General features: G+C 39.5%; 3 long non-coding RNA genes across 3 annotated transcripts; 2 read left to right on the forward strand and 1 right to left on the reverse strand.

The window, feature by feature from the left end:
• Positions 1-589: 589 nt before the first annotated feature.
• On the forward strand, positions 590-2112 carry LOC121888272. The gene is made up of 2 exons (XR_006093177.1): positions 590-1616; positions 1782-2112. It is a non-coding gene; the product is annotated as an uncharacterized LOC121888272 (long non-coding RNA).
• A 9184-nt stretch (positions 2113-11296) lies between these two features.
• LOC121887739 lies at positions 11297-17154 on the reverse strand. Its single transcript, XR_006093029.1, has 4 exons — positions 17091-17154; positions 15370-15433; positions 12988-13163; positions 11297-12656 (listed from the first exon to the last, which is right to left on the reverse strand). It is a non-coding gene; the product is annotated as an uncharacterized LOC121887739 (long non-coding RNA).
• Positions 17155-19776: 2622 nt separating this feature from the next.
• LOC121887741 lies at positions 19777-23779 on the forward strand. Its single transcript, XR_006093031.1, has 3 exons — positions 19777-19940; positions 22649-22720; positions 22862-23779. It is a non-coding gene; the product is annotated as an uncharacterized LOC121887741 (long non-coding RNA).
• Positions 23780-26047: the final 2268 nt, after the last annotated feature.

Consider the following 26047-nt stretch of genomic DNA (forward strand, 5'->3'; position numbering starts at 1 on the left):
GCTGGAGGTGGAGCTAGTTTCAACTACTTTATATACAGTTAGCTAGTTTAGTCTCGTGGTTCCCAACCTAAGTGTCGGGCCCCTCCAAATGGTCACCAGATAAATCTTAGGGGTCATGAGATGATTAATGGAGAGGAAAGAAGAAAAAACGAAGTTCTGATGCACAAATCTGTTTTCAGCAGGGTGACATGCCTATATGCCGATCAAGATTTTTTCCTCGACTCCAGAAAACCTATTCTCAAGCTCCTCCAGCATTCTATCAATAACTGGAAAGAAGATTCTCCCTCTCAGATTCCAATAGTGAGGTCTCACCCTGTGACACAAAATGTTTTGACTACATAGTCCTCTATGTTTTGTTTTGTTTTTTGCTTCTTCCTCCAAGTCCCAGTAGCATAAATCAAGATCTTCACAGGGCCTTGGTCTTCTCATACAGTTCATGTGCTTTCTTATTGTTCTGTTAACTTTTGAGTGTATTCTGAACTGCTGTTTTGTATTCTATTGCCTGCACCAAATCAACTGTCTCTTTCTGTATGTATTTGTGCAGGTCCTAAATTACTGAGAGCAGTGTCTGAAACAGGTCACGCATGTAGATGGTACTGAATCTGCAAAGCTTGCTTTCCAGTCCCTTAGCTAGAGGTGCTGAAATGCTCCATAAGGCCAGGATCAAAGGAGGGAGGTTTTGTAAAGTGGCATTCACAGATTAAATCTGGCACCCCCAGCGAGTCTTGGACAGCTGGACAAGTTCTCTCTCCCTACCCCTTGCTTCTTTAAGGCTTGTAATTTATGATGGTGGACAAGAGATGTGGAAAAGAAAGTAGAGACACTCCAGGAGATCAAAGAAGTTGCATTCCTCTTGGATGGCTTTGCATGTGGAACAAAGGACAAGATTAAGTTCATGGGCATTACAATGGATATATAGTGCCTCTGGATGCTTTTGTCTAAATCAAGCTTGTACACCTCTCAGTGCTCCACTCATAACAGAAGCACCATCACTGGATTGAGCAATGCATTTAAGGTGTCTTCCCTGATAGCATCAACTTTTGGGTCATATGTGATATTTAACTGGCACATGGCTGAGATATGGCATAGCAAAACACATGAGGGCCAAATCATTATCACATACGTTTTACCATATCTTCAAAATTGGGGGGAATTTCTCTTCTGGATCACTTCTGAAATTAAAGCACTTGGCCCAGATAAAAGTATTGACTTTTGGGCCACATGTGGTATGTTAATGGAACATGTGACACTGCAAAACATATATAGGCCAAATCATAACCACATACATTTCGCCATACCTTCAAAATTGGAGAGAATTTCACTTCAGGATTACCTCTGAAATTTAGGTACCTGGCCCAGATAAGAACTGACAGCTGGGGACCACATGTGGTGTGGTACTGGCAATCATGTGAACTGACATGCATTGATGTTCCCCAAACATCACCCAAATGGTTTGCACCTGCTGCTGCACCTGTATTTGGCTTCAACCTGAAAGACACATTCTGGAAGGTTATGAAAGCAACCTTTTCAACTGCTGTTGTAAGACAGATGAACTGGAGGGGGGGTGAATTAAAAAATGTCTGTCCAGCAGCTGATCTTGAAGACAGTTTTCATTGGTAAGCAGTGTGATTTTAGTTATTTATATGTATATATATATATATTATCATGCTTTGTCCTTAAGTACCCATAGTTGGGTAAACGTGTGTGTGTATAGGAAGATATAACAAAGATATGAATAAAAATATAACACTGCTGTTGTCTTGTGTTCTGCTTTCTATAAGCACTGTCAGGCGAAACCCTATGACGGCAACCGTTTCAGACAAGGAGGTGGAAGTACTGATGGTAAAGTGGCTTCACCTGGCTGGTGACAGAGATGGTAGGAGGAAACAAAGACAAAAAAAGCTGACAAAGCTGATAATTAAGAGACTATACACTTTATTCTTGTTCTTTTTATTTGTACTCCATATATACATTGTTCTTGTTGGTGTTTTTATTTGCACTCCACTGACACTCTAAGTTCTCAAAGGCTTTTATCAAGAATGTTATTGCTAGTGGGTTGGCTCACAGACCTGTGCTGTAAGGATTTTGTAAATAAATTTTAAAAAAAAGTTACCCATGTTTTGTTTTTTTACGTTTGTATTAGTATCCTATAAAAGGGGTCACAAAATGCCACATTTGTCAAATTTGCAGTAAAAATACTTTTATTAACCAAGGCTTAATAAGCTACTTCTTTTAATAACCTTTGCCTTATTAGGGAAAACCATATAGAAACAGGTAAATTGCCAATTTTACATTAAATTGACATTTTTAAATTTCTGGATATCTGGACTGTTTGCCTTCGGATTCAAAGTATAGACCATTTGGTAAAATTCTGGAATAATACTCATGGCTATGTTATGGTTCAGTTAAGGCTATTACAGACTTCACATCACAGTTGTGGTGTAGTTTAGGTAAATTCAGGGCAAAGTACAGATTTTGGTCTGTCAGCCATATGTGGGCCACATAAGGACAGTAAGGCCTTAACAGATCTCAGCCGTACAGATATTCCATATCAGGCCCAGCTATGAGCCATATCAACTATTTGTATTTGGCTTACTCCTGGTAGAAGTCTGGCTTTGTTATGATTCAGTTATAGCTGTCATACTCTTGGGCCAGATATGGCCCATCATTCACTTCCAAATGTGGGTCACGTCTTTGCTGTTTATTTGGCCCACATCCTTGCAAAAGGAAATTTGCTATTAGGTTTATTCCATGTTTCTCAAGTTCCTTCTCTATGGTGGCAATGATGGAGCTAGCATCAAATGCCTCAAGCTGGGAAAATCCAAAGAATCTCTCTTTCATGATGCTCTAAGTTATAACATCAGAGGTGCTTTGAATCATCTCCTTTTTGGGATGATGGTGAGAGGCAGGTTACATATGAAGGCAGTTTGTATGTTTGCAGGAAAGGATCAAACTTCTCAAGAAGCTGCATGCACTCCATTAAGTTCCCTTTATTGTCACTGTCTGGTTGTGACCTCGAAAAGCAATCCCCTGCTCCCCAAGAAAGGCTGTCACTGCTGCTATATGTCTGAGAAACTCCCTACGATCCACAATCTCACTGATGTTTGCAGCTTATAGCGGCTCTGTGATGTCCTCGTGAACCTGTGTGGCTTTAAAGCTCTTTCAACACATCACTGAGGCCTTGTGCCTGTTGGATTATTCATGCTCCCTAAAAGAATCTAATGCTCTCCTCCAGTTTGTGTAACCTGTGGTGCTGAGTGTATCCTTTTGATCCTTTGCCTGTTTTGGTTTGCCATATAATCTGCACATGAAGCAGAATTCTGCATTGGCAGTTATAGAGTATTCCAGCCACTCAAATTTGTCAAACCAGCTTGGTTGGTATGATCTTTTTTGCAGGACAAACATGCTGGATGGAAAGCAGTGATGTCTTACTGGCCTTGGACCTGTACAGCCCCTAAATCAATGAGTTCAGTTGGGATGTTTCCTGTTGCCTCCTGGGATATCTGTTGCCCTCTGTTCTGGTCTCCCTCATCTTTACTGTCTACTTTATCTCCCTCTTCTGTCTCCTTTCCTTCTGTATCTCTTGTTCTCTCTTCCTTCTCTATCCTGTCTGGCTCATCTGTAATAATGGTATCAGTAAACACAAAAAATAATGATCAATTATTTTGTCGCTCCTGCTCCTGTTTTGTTTAGTTTATTTTGGTCATTTTCATGTTCTGTAGACAATTCTACTGATATATTTGTGTGACTATCTGCTTTATGCAAGGCAGAAAACTTACTGAATGTTTAAATTGTTTTCAAAAGCGCCAGTGGGTTGGTAAACGCAAGTAAATAGTCAGCACCATCAAGTGGGATGAACTAAATAGTGGACAGAACAATTCGCCCATGCGATACAGAAACAAGGTGAAGTTAACCATCAAAACATGCTCATAACAGTTACTTTTTTCCCTAGCTGCACATCTTCATCGTTAGCTGGCTAACAGCAAATAAAACACAAACATGCATGCTCACTTCATCTTGTAAAATACACATGCAATAACATGCACATAACTTCGCTGCAAACCTCACTTACTGGCAACTGGCAGTTCCCCCTTTTAATGTGAAATCCCAAATCTCAATCCCCTGTTGTACTCATTAAAACAGCTAAGATGGCACCAGCCACCTTTCTCAAAGTGGAGAAGTATTCGGGGCTAAAGAAAAAATCTTTTGGGTACAGCCCCGAATGCCCAGGCCAGGCAACGCCCCTGCTCTCTGGCTGTTGTAAGTTGTCACCTGAGGCCAAGTAAACAACAGATGTTGGAGTTGTCACATAAGGGCCAAATGTGAATGGCTAAGTCTCCTGGGAAGGGATGAAAGGTCAGCATTGTAGGTGGGGGATAAGTCGTGTTGTAGACCTTGTTCTCTGTTGAGAGATGGTTTCTCTACTTTGACGTAGACAGCCTCTTTCACTCCTCTTTCAAACCATCTCCTCTGTATCCAAAATATGTACATTGTTGTCCTTGAAAGAGTGTCCCTTATCTTTCAGGTGTAGGTAAACTGCTGAATCTTGACCTGAGGAGTTGGCCCTCCTGTGTTGAACTATATGTTTGCTTAATGGTTGTTTAGTTAATATACAAGTGCATTCCTCACTGCATTGGACTGCTTACACTAGATTGCTTTTCTTGTGTTTGGGTGTGTGGTCTTTCAGGTGGACCAGTTTCTGTCATAGTGTGTTGCTGGGTTTGAAAAACACAGGGATGCAGTGTTTGTCAAAAATCTCCAGAGTTTCTAAGATACTCTAGACCAGTGGAAGCTGGTCAAAAAATAGAGGCAGAGGAGGTTGCTCCTCTATTTTTTGAGAGGCAAGAGGGAGATCAAAATATAAAAAAGAATATTTGGTTGAAATAAACCATTACCAAATTTCAGTATTATTAATTAAATATTTTTTCTCTCGTCTTTGGAAAAAATCCATTATTGAAATTCTGGTTAAAATGCTTCAACAGCGACACCTGCAGGTGGGGGGTAGTGGGGGGCAGAGGAGGACAGGCTCCTGCTGTCCTCCTCAGGGTGGGATCTTGTGATGGAAAACTCTCCTTCCATGAATAGGCCAGTAATTGTGCAAAGGAAACATTTACATATATAGCAGATAGTTTCTATGGGAATACGGCAGGGGAGAATCAGCAATGTCATATTTTAATCTTCTGTGTGTGATGAGCGAAGGCCGCTAGGCCATGTGTATTGTGAGAAATGTGGAAGATACCAAGTACAACTGATGTTAGAGAAGTGTGAGACGCGAGATGGAAGGACTGTCAAGGACTGTTGTTAATTTAACGGGAGAATGGATCTGGACTGTGTGGTGCAGCAGCAGCAGGATGCCACTGGGGAACGACTAAAGAGAGAAGCAACTGGAGAAACAACCAGGAGAGTCAACGTTAGCTTGTTTGTCATTGTTGCTAATGATATCAGACTGGTTAACAGCAGCCAGAAAGTTCTGACTAACAAACAAGATGACCAACAGCCACAAATGGACATTATGACATGAATACTTCATCTCCATGAAAGAATGAAGAGGACATCAGATAACATGAGTCAGATACAGCTTCTCTCTCTCTGTTTCTTTGGTCGCTAATTTCATCTCTGATGGTTAAATGTCTCTGTGGCTGTTGTGTGAATTTATCTCCTTAACAAGAATGCAGCAGAGATCATATAATGTTCTGTAGGTAGTTTGCTTGTTGAAGTTACAGTGAGCTGTCTGGACTCACTCATTCATTTGGAATTGATCCAGTTTTTAATTGAGTGGTTGTTCAGTCATCTGTTGATGTTGTGTGATTAGTGAATAAGTGTGCAGGAGGTCTGGCTGCTTGTTGTGACAATTTCTTCAGTTCATTTTTAAATCGAGCCATATATTAAATAATAATCTTAACGTAACTAGAATAACAAGTGTTAACATGTCAGCTTTGTAGACTATATTTTGTATGTGTTGCACATAAATAAGTGTGTTTAAGTCATATGTTTGATACATGCATTAATACTTTCTGATGTGAACCTACACTTTTAGATCTGTGAATGTTTTTAGTGTTCAGTCTTTCTAGTATTCAGCGCTGTTCTGAACCTGTATCACATAAGCTTTGTGGTACTTTATATATTTCTGTATACTAAGAAAATAAATAGGAAACGTGTAAATCGTGTGATATGTTGTCTGCTTTTGATGAGAACATAAATCTGTTGTCACAATAGAACAATACTGTAAATTTGAATTTCACTTTGTTGGTAAAATGACACATTCTGAACCACTCCACGGCTAAAATGAGCACTTCTTTGTTTAGAAACAATATGTTTATGCTAAATGTCTTTAAAGAAGCAGCCTTTTCACCACTCAGGGTTTTTTGTTTTTGAAAGCAAATTGTTTTATTGGCATATAAAATTGCCCCCCACCCCTCCGATTTTATCAGGTGGGGGACAATGATATAGTTTGATGCAGTTTGTTGTAAGATTCCATGTTTTCCTCCAGTCCTCCCCAGTTCTTTGAGTCACCAGCCGCCACCAGCCGCCACTGCTCTAGACACGTATGGAATGACGATGTTGTTGCATCTGTTCTTCACCTTCTCTGATTTAAGGGACGCATATGATTACACATGGGTCAAACAGCTTGTGTGCCTTACCTAATTACTTAAATCTTCCTACACAGTAGGAGGCAATGACAAAATGGGTACACAAAATTCAGTGTTTTTCTACAAGCTGGTGAGCTACCTCACAGATTCCTTATTTAGAGTGTGTGGCAGGCGTCCTCAGGATCCGTCCTGAGATCAATCAAGTTGTCGAGACGGAGTCAACTATTGGTGAAGACAAATAAAACAACAAATGCATCCCGCTTATGCTTAATCACAGACTTCAACCCTTGTCCTAAACAAATCAAAACATGAGACATCGGCAAACAGAAACAAAAGAAGAAACAAAGTTACCACCATTTTTTCAGAGGCTGTCCAAACATCAGGGATGCACTTGTATGCTCTTTGGAGAAGACTGAATGTCACTTAAAGGTAACTTTAGGTGTAGCAAGTGTGCCCAGTACTGTAGTACAACAGATTATAAATATTTTAAGCACCCTCTGTGATTCTGCCAATGTCATTTAAATACTGACCTGCCTTTCTTTAAAAATGTATGTCAGTCAAACAAAAAGAAAATTAAAGCTACAAATATTGGAAGACAAGACTGTAATCAGAACCAAAAACACAGTATGTTATGGCCAAACACTATTAGGGTTTTTTCCATTAGCTTGGGTTGGTCTGCTTCAGCCACGCCATGCCAAACCACGATGACATGCGTCTCCACTACAACCTCACAGCAAGGGATAACCGTGGCTCGCTGGCAGGGCCGACCGCAGCCACCCTGATGACCTTCCTTCTCCCCCTCAAACAAGCGGTGTGCTGCGAAACTCAACTCATGTCTGTGCTGGAGACTAAAGACTAAGTTGTCAGCTCTCTGTACTTTTGTAGCTTTTAACTGATTTTTTGTAGTTTGAAGCTTAGTTTCTCACCTGCCTCCCTGTTTGTACTTTCAGATATCTGCCTAATTTTATAGTTTCCTGAGTGCTTTTAGTTATATTGGAGCTGTGCTATGTTACTGCAAATGAAAACACAGCATTTCCTGCTATTGTGTTTCTAACTGAATTAGCAGAGCTTTATTAGCGGTGCAGTTCTTAAATAAAAACTCGTTGACACAACGAGATTTGGAGCAATTTGGTGAGTGAATCAGTTGTAAATATTGCAGGGAGGAATAGTGCAAGCAGAAACAGCCATGGTGAGATGTTTAATGAAGAGCTGAAGACAACAGGCTCTTACTGCATTTTCTGCAAAAAGCACACCTCCAACAGGTAAACAACTTATGTTACGTTGCCATGTTGTGTAATGGAAAAACACTCAAGTGTGCCAGCCCGACTCAAGTGCTCCTGACATGTCTCAGCACGGCTACACTATGTGAACCATGGCCTGCCTTTTCCTTTTGGTTTGTTGGCCTTGAACAAGTGTCATTGATGCCTGAGGGAGACCTCCCAAAACACTTATTTCAGGGCACTGACTTACTTTTTATTGGATATTTTATCAATGTAGAACCTATGTGGGTACATTTGTGTGTGTGTGTGTGTGTGTGTGTGTGTATTTTTAATTCTCACATTTCACATTCTCTGTAGACTTTTTTATTATTTATGTCTTTTTTATTTTATTTATTGTCTTTTTGTGGGAAGTGGAATGGAAGATCTTCCTCCAGGTGTACAGGTGTAATTGTTCTCTGTTGACAGGTGGTAACATGATGTACTTATAGCAGGCATATATGTTTTGATGAAGGCTTCATGCTGAAATACATCAGCAGATTTGTCAGCCTATCGATTAAGGATAAATATACCCAGAGACCTGAAATCAGCATGAGGTGATTCTTTTGCTGCCACCGTCCTCTGGTGTGTCGTCTTTTCCCTGACTTTGTTTTTGGGATGTACAGACATTGCTGTTTCTTTTTTTTTTTTACTTTTTTTTAGGCAGACTACTCAGCTGAACTCAAGTGCAGAGATGCACCTGTTTAGGGTTTAACACTTTCTCTATGTAAACTGCAGATCCTATGAAGGAGCCTATTTTACAAGTTGCTGCAAGAGTCTCATGGGCTGTTGGACCTGCATGGAACAATGGCAGGAAAGCCATAGCTACTGCCCCAGACTTGGGGCAGAGCTGTGGGCTTTGACAGCCATGCACAGTCAGTGGTGGGGCTGGATGATGCACTGGCTGCACTGCACAACATTATTTCTTAGAATATCGCAGTAATTTTTTTTTTCGTTCGGTTGTTGAGAAGAGATTTTCTGTTCAAAATGTTGTAATGCTGCCATTACATCTGACATCTCTATCACTACATCAGATGTAGTGCAAGAATAAGGCTAGGAGAAAACCTGGGGCTTTTCCCAGTGGTCAGAAGGCACAACAACTCTTTAAATTATGATTATTAAGTTAATCAAGAGCAATTTTGATAATTTTTTAAGCGATTTATCAGGCAAAAGTGCCAAATGTTCCAGCTTCTCAAATGTAAGGATCTGTTGCTATCCTCTGTTTTATGTCAGTTATCACTATACATCGTGAAGAAATGTTTATTTATTTTCCTAAATTTTATGAATGTATTATGATGTAGTATTTTAAGGATGAAAAGGTTGTTTTGTTACTGTTAATATGTATTGTTCAAATGTTGTAAATGTTATAATACTAAATGTTTTATTTTAATTTTGTTCCACATTAACTTTGCATTATATTGTTAAATATATTTTTTTCTATAGAATTGTATTGACTTTTTAGAATTGTTCTAATGTATTGAATTCTGCCTACAATTTTATTTGGATACAAAAGAATTTAAAGTCTTTTGCGGCTGCTCGGGTTAATTAAGTACAACAACTAAAATGATAATATGTTCAACCATTGTCATATTTTAAGTTCATTATTATTCCTAAATTTACAATCACCACAATACCACAGTACTGCAACCCATGTTTAAGGTTAATTTAACAGATGTAGGTATATATTCTTGCATTCATAAGTCCATCAAATCCAGTTCATATGCTTATGTATAATAATACAAAATGTCAGAAATGTATTCCAGGAAAATCAACACTTTTGATATGACAGTTATGTGAAATCTGAGGGAGCTATGTACACTGCCTTTCAATTTTGGTGGCACCTTAAGTGCTTTATAACTTTCCACAAATACAGTACACACATGCAGTCACACATCCATCAAAACATTTCACACATGCCTCTCTGTCACATTCAGCAGGCAGAAAAGGGCTTCATTGAAAACATTATGGTCATTGTTGAGCACACTGTCAAAAATGACAGATAGATCAGGGTAGGCCACTGCAAAGTCCTCTTCTGCCTGGCTCCTGTCTTCCTCAGACTGGAATGGTTCCACACCAAAGGTTGTTTCCCTGATGAAAGAGGATCCCAACTCCTACTCATATCCGTCTGCCACAACAGAAGCACTGGGTAGCAGGTCCTCTGATATTTTGACTGGGCATCCTCTTGCAGCCAGGTCATTAGGTATTCCTCAGCCTAGTAGAGGAAAAAAAATTAAGTTTCGTTTGATACCTGGAATCCTATGTGCATTCCATGACTTCACAACCCGGTTTAACCCAATCTGGCTTTGTCTGCGTTTGACACACAGAATGTAACAGTGTTATCTTGCATGTCTTTGGCCTCTTGGTTGATCAGGTGCACCACGCCCTACTTCAGTGGGTAGTTGACCTGATTATTTACTTCGGGCCAAATCCACTCCACCATTGGATTCTGTTGTGAACACAAGATATGTTAGAAAAATAAATGAGGAAGATAAACTGCTTATACTAACTGGTAACTGCTTCCTATATTAATTACTTTGTTCAAAGCTGCTGACAAATCCTGACATATTCTGCTGCTAAACAACCTTCAGATTCTATTTGACATTCCATAAATCAGACATAGGGAACCATGCAGGGCTAACAGTCTGCAGGTTTCCACTGCAGCCATATCAGTTGATTTCACTAAACAAATAACTAATCAATGAAATTAGGTTAGGTTAGGTAAGGTTACAGGTTGGAATGAAACAGTTGCCTTTTAATGACATACGGTTTCCCTGTCTAAGCCATGTTGATTCTTTCATCTTTCAAAAGTCTCAGGTTATCACTGGAGCCCTTCCTTTTGAACAGTAATAGAAAAACTTACCATGGAAGATGCAGACTGAACATAAGGTTGCCTGCTGAGGTTATACCTGTGTCTGGAAAGTATTTCCTGAATGTACTAGCACAGATAGAACTCCTTCCCATGGTCAACTCTCACTTGGTCCCACATCCCATTGGTGACCCCTGCACATCTAGATGTGGTCATTTACAAGACAAGAAAATTGTATTATTGTGGACACTGAAGGGATAATCTGTCATTTCTTAAAGACAGTGGTTGTTGGCCAGTATATTTATATTATTCTCTATTCTTTCACCTTACATCCACCTATCAATTTAAATTATGCCTTTCAGGTGTTGGAGTGAAAAGAGAGGCTGCAAATGACAAAATAACAACATCTATTGTTCTCAAATAAATTACAGACCGTATCCCTTAAGCCTTTGAAATAGTTGTACATATTTCATACACATGGCTACCGCATTAATAACAGAATGACTAAATGATAAGTGCTAAACATCTACATTGTTATGAACCATATTATACTGAGAATAACTGATTTGGAACAGTTTGAAAAGTTTTGTACATATTAAAACTGACTTTTTTATCTAATAGGCCTGCAGTACTTGCCTAAAGTATGTGGGACCAAGTGCAAGTTGATCATGGCAAGGAGTTTTATTTGACGCTCTTCATGCTGGAGCTGCTGTCATCTCATTACCATAATCAGGAGAGAAGGCCTTATTTACAGACTTCATCCACAAGAGTACAATTCAATAGTTTGTGTGGTTGCTTCAGCAATAAACCAGCTCCAGTAACCGCTGGATGGTTAGCATGTGAAAGGTTTTGCAAGCGATGCACCAGTTTAGGGTGCAGAGATCCAAACTGGGTTTGAAATCTCCCATCTTCTTAGTGACCAGGAAGTACGTGGAGTAAAACACCTTGTGTCTGTCATGTTGAGAACGACAGACACAGTCTGTTTTATCCAAGAGGGAATCTATTTCCTCCCAGGAAGATAGACTCACTTCCTTGACAACCATGAATGGAGGAGGAACACGGCAGAGCTGGAGAGAATGATCCAGTTTCAGTGTCCTGTCCATCCACTCTGTCAATACACATTCATGCCGTCGCACCTTGTAAAATTATGCCAGTGGGCAAGCGACCAGCTGTGTAGCAGCAATCAGGAAGCTGTGATATCCTGCCTCAACCCTCTACGTCATCAAACCCTCCATAAACGGGGGTTTGGCCCATTGGGGACGGTACAGAAAACGGCAGAGCCAGCGGAGAGGTCCGTGAAATCACCACTGCTGGTCGTAAATGTTGAAGCAGCAATATTCATGTCATTGTGTTCAGTCCTCCTCGTCTTTCATGTGGAGATCAATGAAGGAAAACACGACAGGCAGGTACTTCCCTCACTCTGTGTGACGTGCGCATCAGGTGTATTTCTCCCTGATGGAGAGATAATGCACTCTGATGCTTCACTCAATGCTGTTCCAAGGCAAAACAGTAACGGCAGCATTAACAATGGGGGGCAAGTGTGGTATGTGCGCACACACTGGCACAGTGCTGTGATGCCTCTGGATGCCTCTTTTAGTGTTAATATCACTAAAAGAAAATGTCAATAAGAATAGTAGTCAAATCATCAACTTCCTTCTTGACAGTTTATGCTGAACACCAATATGACATCATCCAGCCCAAACATGTAAATACATTCACAGCACTACTATAAGAACTCTTACCAAAATTTTTGATTCAATAAAACAAACTCAAATACAACATGCCTCTTTGTGAGTATAAAAGTGCAAAATGTTACTCCTCTTCAAAAAGGGATCTCAGAACAGAAAATGCCTCTGACAGACCATTAACTTTAAATGTGCTGTTGCCTGCAGTGTTCCCTCTACATTTTGCACAGTGCACAGAGGTCTCCTGCCACTGTTCCACATGTTTTGCAGCCCATAATGCTTCGGCAACACTGTGTGAAGACCGGCTCCTCGATGAACTCTAAAAAACAAAATGAGAAAAACTAGTCATTCTCTGTGTGTGTGTCCCCATCTGTCCTTTAAGTGTTCTTCACGTATTGGGTGACAGTGTTTTCAATCAACTTTAATGCTTTTAAAAATGTATTTGTTATTGTATCATTACATCATGGGCTGTTACACAAAGTTGTCCATCAGTACATGTAATTAATTGTAGTGGATGAGACACAGCTGACCTTGGTTACAGAATGTAATATGTATGTGTACTTGGAAATCTCAAATTCTGGCGAACAACAACTAAAATGGATCCAAAATTATTTTACGCATGGGACAATTACTACCTATTGCATACTTACTCATAGTAATAACACAGCAGAACCCTTGCTTGATGGTCTGTAGCTGGGAAACAGTCAGGATAACTCTTTAAATGGAAGGCAGATTGGTGAACTCTCTGATTGCTGCAGTGACATCTGGTAGATCTTCTATTTTCTCAGTGACCTCTCCAATGCCTGCAGCATCTTCATCGTTTTGGCTGTTACAAGGAAAAAAGCATAATAGATATATACTGGTTGTGTTTTAGTGGTTTTGGTAGTGGTGATGGGATGGAAGCCTAACCTTTTGTTTGAAAGATTAGAAAAGGGGGAAAAAACAACAACTAAATAGCAAAAGCAAGGCTTTTTATTTACGAATGTACCTTGGCCAAATCAGGGCTGCTTCTTATGAAATTTATTCATTCAAAACAAGACACTTGTTTCACACACAAACAAAATGGCAAGGGGGGTGTAGGCAAGCTCAATTTCCATCTCTGATGATGAGAATATATTTTTTTTAAGTTGACAAGCTCTCAGATACTTTGCCAGGGGAGCTGGCACCCTGGCATTCTGCCAAGGTGTTAATATATGGGAAACCCTAAGAGCCAAATAAATCTTTGTCCCAAACATCATAGAAGCCGCTGTACTGTATATACAGAAGCAGTAATGGCCAAATGGTAGGCAAACAGGTGATGATTTAATTAATAGTTTTTTTTAATAGTCTGAACAACAAAGGTAAGGATAAGTCTAAGTAAAAACCCACAATCAAATCAAAAATTGAATTCCCTTGTGCATCAGTCAGTACCATGGGGTCATGACTTCCAATGGCATCTTGCACTTTTCTGATGATCCCCTGAAGGGTAGCCTCACATTCTAAAAAACAGACCATGGCAACATTGTTTATGAGGTATTTTTATATATTTCTGAACGTGCCTGAGACACTGAGCACTAAGTCTTGAACGTACATGCCAAGTTTCATTCACAGTAACATTTTACAGTGCAATAGTACAGCTTAAGTATGCAAGAAGAGTGGAAGAATTATGACCAAAAAATGGCATAAACAATCCAGGTCCAGGCACTCAAGGTAGGTTTGAAAAATAAAAGGCCTTTATTTCAGTGGGCTAGAGTCATTAAAAAACACACCGTGTGTCGGCTTGCGCCTTCTTCAGAGTGTGGGACATTGAACTTCCTCGTTTCCCCACATTTATACAGAGAGATTAAAAAAGTTTGCTTTGCAAATGTTTTATGAGGAAAGAAATGTATTCAACATGTTGGTTAAACCTCACATAATATGCTATCAAACATTGAATGCAAACATAGCTTCGTTTTTTTTTTTTTTTATCTTAGAGGTGTTGGCAAATCAGAAAACTTTCATTTGAATCATTTTTTTAAATGTTATCTGGACTATTTTGGAAGTGACCTGCATATTTTGTTGTACACAAGGTCAGACTTTATCAGCAGAACATTATAGAATTAACACAAATACACATACACTGTAGTGTGTTTTTTCTATTCTTCTTATATCTCCCTTGACCTCCCGCACTTGTCTATCTACCCTCTGTCTTTTATCCCCTCTGTAAGAGTCAAATAGCCTTCCTATGATGCTCCAGGCTCCAGTGAAATCCAGTAGTGTTGTGTATAAGGCTGTCCCTCGTGATCAGAGGAGGGGGTTTGCTAATATCTCTCTCTATCTATTGATCGGGGGACAGGCGGCATGAACAAATGGCACTATTAGTGGAACAAGGGTCTCGAACACAGCAAAATAACAGACTGCACATCAATTCAGCCAGTCAATCAACTTGACACTCCACTGGTCAACCTAAACCTCCTTTCAGTACATGTCGATGTTTCTTGCTTTATTCACATGTCACGAGGAAACAACCTTATCCTTGTGTGCAGCTGTATTAGTCTATTTAATAAAGTGAAGATTTTTAAAGAAACAAAGGCTTTGCAGTCGCTATCATCAAGGTGGTTCACTGCAGAATTAGCTAACAAAAATAGCTACATACACCAGCTGATATGTAAGATTAAAATTTCTTGATTCTGTTTTTTAAACAAGGTTAATTTGACTCAGTGAAATATCTTGTCTTAAATGTAATATATATTATTAAACAGAGTCTTAATCCAATGGTGTTGGCCATCTCTCTTGTTGGTTAACCTTTTACAACATTGCAAAAACAGCAACAGGAACGGTCAGAAAAACACTTTGTTTAACTTTGTTTAGAGTTTAAAACAAAGGTGAATGTTGAAATGCTAAGTTAGCCCAACCTGTTTTAATCTTATATGAATACATTCACCTTCATTTTCCTTTCCAAGCAATTTAGTTTAGATAATCAGCTGAAACAGCTGATGAGTAAAATGTCTTCATTGATAGTAAAAATTATAAAGATAAGTTGAGGAAACAGTCTACATTCTAGGTCCACTTACATGCTTGTTGTGGAGCTTTCAACTGGTCTTCATCAGCAGATGAAGCTTGCTTAGTCAGCACGGTCTGTAGATGTATAAAAACATTTAGATAAACTTTCCATTATACTGAGCACTTATATATCAATATCATCTTCTGATGAAGACTGTGTAATATGGTCAAAAGCTCCAGGACAGGTGAGTGGATGGAACTTAAGTTTGTTTTACCAACTATGTGTAAGGTTATTTTAAGGTTCCTGATGTCAGTCACTTTTATTGTTAGTGCATGGACCCATGCTCTCATGAATTTATATTTTTAAGTTTGCGCTGTGTGTGAAGCTGGATTAAGCTTCTTCAGATACATGTTATTGGTAAGTGTAGGTCACAGAGGCAGAGAGGTGCACACCAAGTGTACTTAACTCCATGAGATGTGGTTGACTGGGCCAGAAAAAGCTAGTAAGTAAGTCCACTTCACTCATTCAGGTTAAAATGGGAAGAAGCAGCTGAGTGAAGTTGAGCCTGCAGAGGAAGCACCAAGACCGTCAGGTAGCTGGTGTATCTCTCCTCCACTGACCAAAAACACTGGCAGCTCTGAGACACCCTAATAGATTGCTTGGAGGTTGGTTTCACACTGTGCAGGTTTTTTGGAGGATTGTGATTGGATTATTGGAAGGTTGTGGATGCTAACTGTGGAAAAAGTTAATGAACTCTTGACCAGTGGGTGGTGATTTTAAGACAGCTGATCACCACAGAAGTATGGAGTAAAATGCATGAGTAACCACTTTAGAAGCAGTCGCAAGCAGTGAGAGTCGCAAGCTGTTATGATGATATTATGAGGATATGGTCACAGCTACCCAATGAGGATTTCCTTCTTCATGAGTACGGATATTGACACATTTTACTCGGATGATACTTGCGCTCGTAAAAAGTACATTTTCCGTACTGGATACGCATATGGAGGCAGAACAAAGAGACATACACATGTGCGGTCTCATCCCTACCATTTTGGGTCTAAGTCCGCAATTGTCCCTTTTGTCTATTTCCTTCCACACACACACGGTCTCACCCCCACCATTTTGGGTCCAAGCCGCCATTTTGAGTCCGAGTCGGCCATCTTCCTTTTGTCTCCCCATGTCTCTCACCCTCTCTCTCTCTCTCTCTCTCACACACACACACACACACACACACACACACTCTCACTCTGACATACACAGGTGCACACACTCCATTTTGTTCTGTAGTTAAGTACATTCGGTGAGATTACGTATTGTGTGTTTTACTTTATTGTCTTTTAAATAAATGCTGGTCTATTTAATGTTGCACAAGAGTGAATGCTGCAAACCTCTACTATTCAGAACTCCAAAACCCTTCAACCTTTATTAGCTATTGATATGATCATTTTGGTTGTAGTTATTAATTTAATTATTAACCAGAGTTCCAAATTGATAGTTTTTTTTTATATCTGATGAGACTAGATTAATTAATTGGCTATTAATTTTTCCTTTACAAAGGGTGGTGCCCCGAGGTGAATTTAAGGCAGGTTAAATTCTATCATTTAGTATAAACATTGATCATCTCTGATAGCCTTTTAAGCTCTTGTACCTACAAAGGAGAAAAGGCAAGCTTCTAGTCTGTTTCACCTTCAGTGTTACAGTTACATCACTAAGCTTGTTATCCACCATCACTGCTGATTCCATTGATCCAGGAGGTCGACCCCGACAGCTGCAGTGAGTCGTTTAACTCACCTGAACCTACATCTGGAAGTGCTTGGCTGTCACAGCTCCCCCAAACATCAGCAGAGAAATGGTCCTTTACAAACCTCATCACCTTAGAGCGGAGGCTGAGCCGGTCAGTGTGGAAGGCTAAGTTAGTGTGCAGGGCCCCCAAAAAGTAGTGAGATCACTCGTGATGATAATCAGCTGACAGAAAGTTAGCCTGTTAGAATGCATAAAGGTTTTCCACTCACTGGTTGACAGTTGTGTCGCTACCAGGTGTGTCCTTTATTCCATTGATTCAAATGATGGAATATGTCCTCAAAGCATTTATTTAGTGTCTCTGTACTAATGAACGGTCTCTTCTCTATATCATGTGACCTGTATAATGACTATAGTGCTCTTTTGCTTGCTGAAACACCTTGGTCACAGCTTAATTACTACTTGAATACGTATTAATTGAGGAGATTCAGTTAATGACTTGAACCAACTCGTGTGTGAGGTAAATTATCTCTGGAAGCTGAGCGTGCTACTTTCATCTTTTGGATATGTATGTATGTACAGTATGTACTGTACCATGAATACCAAGAATACTGTCGTTTTACTGGACAGCCATAAAAGAAAAGGAGAGCTGTTCTCCCACTGACATTTGTAGCTCTCAAGTATTTATTGCAAAGTTTTGACCTGCAAGGTCTTCATGAGGTTTTTGCCTGACAATGACCACATTTCAATATGCCTCTCTTTTTCTTTTATTGCTGCTTTTTGGCTTGCACCTGTACCCAACTAGGGTTGGATGTGCACACTATCCACCTTTTTTGCTGAATTGAGCAGCTCCTATTAGGAATATGCAGAACTCTAAGGGAGCATTTACATTTATTAATTTGGCAGATATTTTTGCCCAAAGAGACATACATTTGAAGTCAATCCAAGCTACAGTAGATCAAAGAGAAGCCATTGAGAATAAGTGCCTAGACATTCAGTTCCATGCTCCACCTGACTGACACAAGTGCCACAAGGCTTGCAGGTACTTTAAGTGACAAGTAACATTTAGATGTAGCCCAAAGCAAAGTTATGCCTTACATACTATGTTATATATCTTCAGCCATGCTGTAGGGATGATGATGTTGATTGCTCGGTGCATTTGGGACTGATATTCATAATTGCCTGACCTTTCATCTACTACCACCATCAGGTTGACACTTTTTTGTTTTGCGTGAAAAGACTTGACAACTATTAGATGGATTGTCATGACATCTGGCAGAGATGTTCCCATTTGTTGTGTTGTTGTGTATTGGTGTAATTAGCAAACATCAGCATGCTAACATGCCAAACTAAGATGGTGATCATGGACAATGAGGTAACTAGGTACATGGAACATGGTAATTGCAACGTTGATGTCATGGGACGGATGGTCAAGATCAGAAAGATTCCCATGTTTACAACTTCCAAGCGTTCATGTGACAAAACACAAGACTATGATTACAGAGTTGGTTGGAGTGAGGATTAGTGTGTATTGACAATATATCACGATAATCAGTGAATGTTTAATCTCCTTGAGTGGACGTCTTTTGCTCATGGGAGGCATCCCTATTTTCTTGATTTGTAGACAATTCGTATTATGAAGTGACAAGTTGGATATATCACAGTTTTCAGAAAAATCTGAGTTTCCTGGTCGTAATAATGATTTGTATTTTGATGTGAACACTATTTACGAGTTAGAATCTTGTAATAAGAATAATTTTAATATGACATGAGCACAGCATAAAGATCAGCAGATTAATACTGTCATTGTGAGTATATTAGAGTGCTGCTTCTAGCATTTAGCGCAAAGTACAACAGTGCAGTACAGCCTCACATAGCTGCTAGGATGGATACAGCCACTGAGTCGAAGTGGAGTTATACAGTCCTGAGATAAGTGCAAACATTTCTCTTAAAGGACGAGTTCACAGTTTTTCAAGTGTGTCTTATGTGTGTGCCCATATGAAAACTGAAAGAGGTTTTCTACGCCGTAATCATTCCTCCTGTTCATACTGACAATTAAAAGATCTCCTTCAAATGTACTTTCAATGTAAGTGATGGGCACCAAAATCCACAGTGTGTCCACTCAATCATTTTGTGTAAAATGCATTTAAAAGTTTATGTGAAGCTTATATGAGGCTTCAGCAGTCTGAGTTAGTTATATCAAGTGGATATCTACTACATTTACAGTCTTTTTCTTCTTTGTGTTTCCTCAGACATAGTTTCCTTGTTGAGCTGTGGTGGAAGTATAGCAACAAAAAGAGGGACTTTGTCACTAAAAAGAAGAACTGAAGCTTCATATTAGCTTCACATAAAAAACATTTTTGCACAGGAGGACTGTGGATTTTGTCCCCCATCACTTCCATTGTAAGTGCATTATGAAGGGATCTTCTAATGGTCAGTGCGAACAGGAAGAATGATTACAGCAAGAAAAAACTGTTTCAATGTTCATTTGGGCTCCTGACTGTTGTTTTAAGACAGACTTGAAAAAGTGTGAACCTGTCCTTCAAGTTTAATAATTTACTTGAACTTGAACCCTGGCGTGTGTTTACCTGAATTTATGCCGCCTACAGTGAATCTGCTTCTGTTCACTTCCACTTGCATCCTTCCATTGTCTTTTCATGCAGTACAGCACCTATAGAATATACTAAACACACCTTAAGAATGAATGATGATTGATTTTCTTTGGATAGTACAGGCTCGGAAGGCTACAGTGAAACAGAATATGATTAAGAGCTGGAGGAGAAGAGAGAAGGGGAGGATAAAGCGTCAGAAGAAACAGTAAATAAAGCAGTCATCAGCAGTGGAGAACAGTGTGAATCCTTCAGCTTCACCTGCTCCTTGTTTACCTGGATCTGCAGCACAGTGAGTACTACAAATGTCTGCTTGTCATGTTTTCAGTGTTTATCAGCTGAGGATTACTGTCTGTCTGACCACAAATCCTAACAGCAGCATAACTATTCTGGCTGAGCAGCGCTGCTGACTGCCTGCTCCACTTGTGTACTGAAGCTCCACCTTTCACCTCACAGCCTTACATCCTCCATGATAGAACTCGCTGGCACCCATTAAGACAGGCTGGCTCTAATAGTCTAATGTCCACATGAGCACACACACACACACACACACACACACACACACACACACACACACACACACACACACACATACACACACATACAACCATTTATGGTCCCCAACGAGCCACTAAATGGCTCTGATGGATAGGTGTGGGGGAGCTGCCTCATTTTCTCTCCTGGACCATAAAGGGCTGCTCGGCCATTTTCAGCAGCCCACTGGTCAAACAGCCATCTATCTCACCTTCACACTGCCATAAATCTGACTGCTCCTTTATCCGCCCTCTCCCTTATTCGATGCCCCTCTCCCACTCTGTCTCTTTGTCTTTCTTTATATATTATCTTTTGTTTGTTCTGTCTATGTCACAATTCAAACTGGAGAGTTTATCAGGAAGCCTCCTAATATTACTGCTCCACTGACACTAATGTCTTAATGATACTGGCTAGTTGGTTAACACATATCAGAGTTTTACTTCTAGTTATTCTTCATGGAGGCAGAGCAGCTCTGGAGATTAATGTTATCTTTTTGGTTGAATTAAATCTCATTGGGCAGCTTCAAAAAGTTCTGGCTTAAATAAAATGATAATTCCAGTTAATTTCACTTCAGATTAGTGCATACACACAATGTACAAAGAGGGATTATTATTAGTGATATTTCAGGTGCACCCACAGTTTAACCTCCAAATAAAGCTCTTTAGATGATCTGGATAAAGTGTTTACAACCTGTCTGATCACCTGTATTTCTTCCTCTGTCTCTGGTTGTCTTACAGTGATGTTGCTGCATTCTCACATCTCAGCATTTAACTGGATGATTACAATGTTATTATAACTGATAGAACCAATGGCCAAAACTGCAACAATGAGACTCAAGTTGTACAATTTGAAATTTGTACAAGTTGTAATACAATTTAATAGTTTTCCTCTGGGAAAAGAAAACAATTCTGGCTAAAATTAGGTCCTGATAGGATACAGATGAATTTTAATCTTGCAGTAATATCATGAATTTGACTGTACAAATATTCTTTCAGTTTGAGGTTGTTTTTTTTCCTCCCCTCACAAAACAGATGGACTACTGTGTCTGTATTTTATTTCTTGTTTCTGTCTTTTATTGTGAGGCTCTTTGTGACATCAGATCTTGCCAGGTGCTATGAAAATAAACTTTACTTACTTATAACATGGACTCACTTAACTGCAAATGTTTCACTTTTGTTGAAGCATTAACTCATTTCTATGTCACGTTTAATCTGAGCACATTGTGAGAATTCTCTTAATTTATCTTAATAGAATACAGCAGGAGAAAGCTGCAGAACAGTGGCTCTGTGAAGACTAACTGCTGTCATAACAACAGAGGTTACATCTTACACATAATGAAGCACACAACACAGAGACAGCAGTAAAAGATGCCAATATAGCAGTTCTTTAGCAGGGAGGGAGGGGAGGAAATGATCAGTCAGATAGCTATCTGTGGATACAACTCTTTATGGTCTGAAGAATACAAAGATGGATTCCTTTCAGACACCTTTATTCTCCACATATGTCACACAGTTTCTTTCTATAAGGTGGTAACTGCTACTGTACAAACCTAAAGTGAGAGCAGAAAGAAAAATGTTTCCATGCCTTGTTAAGTGTACAGTGTGTGAGTGTGAACAAGCTCCGTCATCAAGTTTCTGACACTGAAAAAGCTTTAATCAAGAGTTATGCTTTCATGAGTGAATCAGAGCAGAATACATGAAGTTTACATCGCCAGTTTGTTTACTGTTGTTATTATTACAAGCTTGTCTAACTCACACTGCAGAAAAAAATGATAATGTGAAACATTATAGATTTAGTCTCCCATTTCTTTTGTGATTCGGTGTTACAATTGGTCTGTCATATATACATAGACACATTAAAAACTTGTACTGTCACTGACTGGCTGTGAGCAAAAGCACCCCAGCAGTCAGACTCATGCTAATAAAGGGAAACACAATAATAATACAGCAGATCTCGGAGCCACTGGTGATGATGTCACAGTACATTACATATGTCCTACTGTCTGAGTTTATTTTTTTATTTTTTTCCAGAGTCGATAAAGTATGACATTCTATGTAGTATTGAACAGACATTTTTAAAATATAGTGGTCAGTGTGATTATTTGTTCTTTTTAACTAAATTAGATTTTATGTATTTCTTATATTGTTTTGTTATTAATTCGCTATTTAATTAAAGCAATACTGGACATTCATTATTATCATTAATGATGAATGAATGAATGAATGTTTAATTAATTAAGAAATAATAATAATATATGTATTTTTTTTTCAATGCTGGTCCTCCTCACTATACACCGACTTGTATATTTTCAAAGTAATATTTTAACCAACACCAGGCATAAAAACCTGGGGATCTGTGTCATCACACTGATGATGATTTGATGTTGAAATGACACATTTTTTTAATTATCATTATTCTGCTGCCATTTAATGCACAACTGAAGGGGCATCTTGTTTCTGTCTGCAGTGATGACGTTTCTACCAGTGGTAATGCCATTTCTGCCCACAGTGATGACGTCTGGTGACATCAGTAGCCGAGGTAACGAGATCAGTGATGATAATGACATGATCATATCTGGACATAGTGATGACATTTTTATCTGAAGTGATGATGATGATGTTAACATGTGCAGTGGTAGTGTTTCAGCTAACAGTTAAGATGATGATATGTTATTTGCAGTGATGACTACCAGTATCCAGCCAACCTCTCAACCCATGGTGATGATATTTTCTGTCGCAAACTGACAACATGTCAATGTGTGGTGATGTTTCATGTCGTTAATATTGCATTTATACCCACAACTATGTCACCTAAGCCGATGGTGTTGACAATTCAAGGTGTGGTTGTCTTAGTCTCATTAGTTCATCACTGAAAGTAATGAAATTGGAACCCAAAACCTACCTTTAATGACAAAAATCATTTCAACATGCTTAGCTGGTTTTGTTGAGAACAGTAACTCAACATGCAGCAGCTTCATCAATAAGATTGATGATGATTTCATGTAAAAACAAAACCGTACTTGTTTATTTGCTTTCTATTTGGTAATACTGTGCATCCATTAATTTCTGATAGTGAAGCTAAGTGCCACAGTTTTCATCCAAGCAGGTCCACTTACAATAGTATAATTTATTATTTCCAGGAGAATAACTGCAGGATTGTTTGTTTGTCAGAGTACATCCTTTGACAGTTCTATTTAGCTTAATTTGTGTATGATTTACCAGTCTTGATGATTCTATAATTAAATTGTCAAAGTGAGTGAAGAGATGGTCACTAATGTGGGAGATAAATAATGCACATGGTCATATTTACTCTTCAGCGTGTCTAGAACATGCAGAGTATGTCAAACCACCATTGAGTGGACCAAACCTAAAGCTGAATATGATGTTAATTTAACTTGTACAATTAAATTGAAAAATAAACCCAGAAGAAAAAACAATAATTAAAACCGTGTTCTCAGATTGTGTTGACAGGTCGTGATGAACGACTGGACTTTGCACCTTGAGGGTTTCCAGCGAGCAGTACCTGTGGCCGTGTACAGTACTGTGAAATTGAGCTTTGCTTGGTGTGCTGCAGCCACACTCATAGCATCCATGCCTCTATGACCAGAACATGGAGGTGACAAACATTTGTAATTTATGGCTTTCTGCAAAAAATTCATAAACTATTTAGAAATACACCTTTTTTTTTTAGTTAAAAGTAATGCTGCCTGTATTATGTTGTATGTCAGTCATTCATTAAAAAACACTCAAACTGAACACAAAGACCAACGCAAATTGCTACATGGAATTAGGGTGGAGTTAGGATCTTCAGAGAGTTGGTGTTAACTGCACGCACACTCAGTCTCTCTCACTCTGTCTCTGTCTCAAATTTTTCAAGCTTGTGAGGCTTGAATGATATTGAATCAAAATTGAATGATATCAAGGGTGAAATCAGACACTGGCGGGAGGGGGGGGGGGGTCAAGTGGGGTTGGGGTGGTAGGCTTATAATGTCCTGACAGAGCTGATGGAGCTCAGGATTCATCCATAAGCGTTGCTTTATTACAAATAATTCATCCATATAAACCTGAATCTGTGTGTAACAGCTGACCTGTGTAGATGTGTAACAGAACACAGAACATTAATTACTGTCTGATCCTGACCAATCCACTGTTAATGAAGTTGCCACTGCTGTGCTGCGTGCGTTAATGCTCACAGCCTCTTTCTCAGTTTGGAGATACATTTATGGTTTCAGCTGCTGTGTGACACACAGCCAGCTGTGGGCAACAAACAGAACATCAGTACTGATCCCGGATACATTCATTGATACCTGGACAACATTATAAAAGAAACAAAATACATGAAAGCTGGTTTGTGATTGTGGAGAGCTCTGTGTGTGCACATCTCTGAAGACGCAATTTGAGGCTTTTGTGCTCTCTGCAGTTTTCACTATTGACCAATCTGTGTGCTCAATGTAGAGGAAAGCCTGAAACACTGGATACTGCTCTGTTCACTCAAACAGACACGAAACAAGGGCAAACTGCACTCAGCTGCAAAACTTGATGGGTGTGTTTGTGCTGGCATATCATTAGCACAACATCTTTTGTGAATAGGTCCTTAAAACGGGGCAGATTGCAGGTACAAATGCCGCACAATTCACAGTGCTATTAGCGGGCGCAATCCATTCTTTGTGGATTCGGCCCTATGTGTTCAATGGTTTACTTGTTTAGTTTGGCAGCTGCTTTCCTTAAACCTGTCCTATTGCTCATTTGTCTGCTCCTTTGTTGTGCCTTTTGTTTGACTATGCTGTCATTTTGTTGGATTCTGTCTAAATCTGTGGAGTCAGATTATGTAAATAACCGTGTCAGCACACAGCAGCACAGTGCCAGCAATTATTTTCTGTCTGTCAAAATGAAGGATGGTGTTGAAATCTTTCAAAGCTTATAAAATGTGGTAAATGACATAGTGACTCCTGATTCACTCCATCTCCGGACTGTCAGAGCACAGTGCCACAGAGCGAACAGCTTTGGATGGGAACAAAATGGTTTGATTGGTCACAGCTGACACCGACTCCCACCACATCTACTGATATTGCACTTCTTCTGATCCCTCAAGTTAATGTTTATAAATTACAAAAACTCAGTTAGCACAGCGCTTGGGGTCGTGCCACATGTGTCTGACCACCTTGTGCTCCTGTGATACAAGCACAGAGCCGTCGGTGTGTTTTGATTACATCAGTGATGCAGTCATGGTCATCTCATTTCCAGGTCTGGGAGCTGCACTGTTTCTAAACATCCTTTTAGTCAAGGATACTTTTCCCTCTTATTACAACTCTGATTATGTTGCCTGGCACTTTCCACTCAGACTGCACGTCTGTCTGTTTTCCTCCAGCAAACATGCTTTCTCAGGGTTTTGGATATGCATGACTACAGCCTTTGGGAGTGTGAAAGGCTTCCCTTCTCACACTCTCCCACCAAGGAAAATAAATTCTCTTCCCAGAATAAGACAGCGAGGATGTGCTCTGACCCTGCGGGCTCTTTGTAATCAACACGGTGTGACTGCAGAGACGCCAAAAGATGCGTGAAGCCCAGCATGGCGCAGCGTCACACTGAAAGACAAACCATCCCTCCCTCTCTGTCGGGTGAATGCTGATGGCCTGTTGTATGATGCAGTCAGATCTCTGTGGAATCCAAACATTTGACTAAAATACAGATATAATATCAAAACTCATTATCCACATAGGTGTACATGAATTTCTTCTAGTTTGATTGTAGCATTTCTTTAATAATGTTAATGTTAAATATCACAAAATATCAGATAATCATTACCTTCAATTCCAATAAAGGTCAACAGAAGTTTGCTCTGCTAGGATCACATGACAGAGTTACA

Source organism: Thunnus maccoyii, chromosome 21 (assembly GCF_910596095.1).
Source record: "Thunnus maccoyii chromosome 21, fThuMac1.1, whole genome shotgun sequence".
NCBI classification, from domain to species: domain Eukaryota; kingdom Metazoa; phylum Chordata; class Actinopteri; order Scombriformes; family Scombridae; genus Thunnus; species Thunnus maccoyii.